The 224-nt window shown below is 11.2% G+C and overlaps 1 protein-coding gene across 7 annotated transcripts in view; it reads left to right on the forward strand.

Annotated features, from left to right (window-relative positions):
* Positions 1-224, forward strand: part of LOC102680331 (probable WRKY transcription factor protein 1) — a 17,705-nt gene that overhangs the window by 8,868 nt on the left and 8,613 nt on the right. The window lies entirely within an intron of this gene.

The raw sequence follows: 224 nt of genomic DNA on the forward strand, positions 1-224 counted from the left end.
TTAGAATAAATATAATTTTTACAATATAATATAATAAAATATAATATTTACAATATTAATAATAATTTAATATTAATATTATAATAAATTAATTATTATATTATTTATTTATTATAATTTTTCTAATGTCAATGCAAGATTAAAATGAAAGATGTTAGAAGATATGCTACGATATTAAATGAAGAATATTTTTATGATGTCTAATTGGAAATTATAAAAAAATT

Source organism: Apis dorsata, unplaced genomic scaffold (genome assembly GCF_000469605.1).
Source record: "Apis dorsata unplaced genomic scaffold, Apis dorsata 1.3 scaffold_52, whole genome shotgun sequence".
Taxonomy (NCBI): Eukaryota; Metazoa; Arthropoda; class Insecta; order Hymenoptera; family Apidae; genus Apis; species Apis dorsata.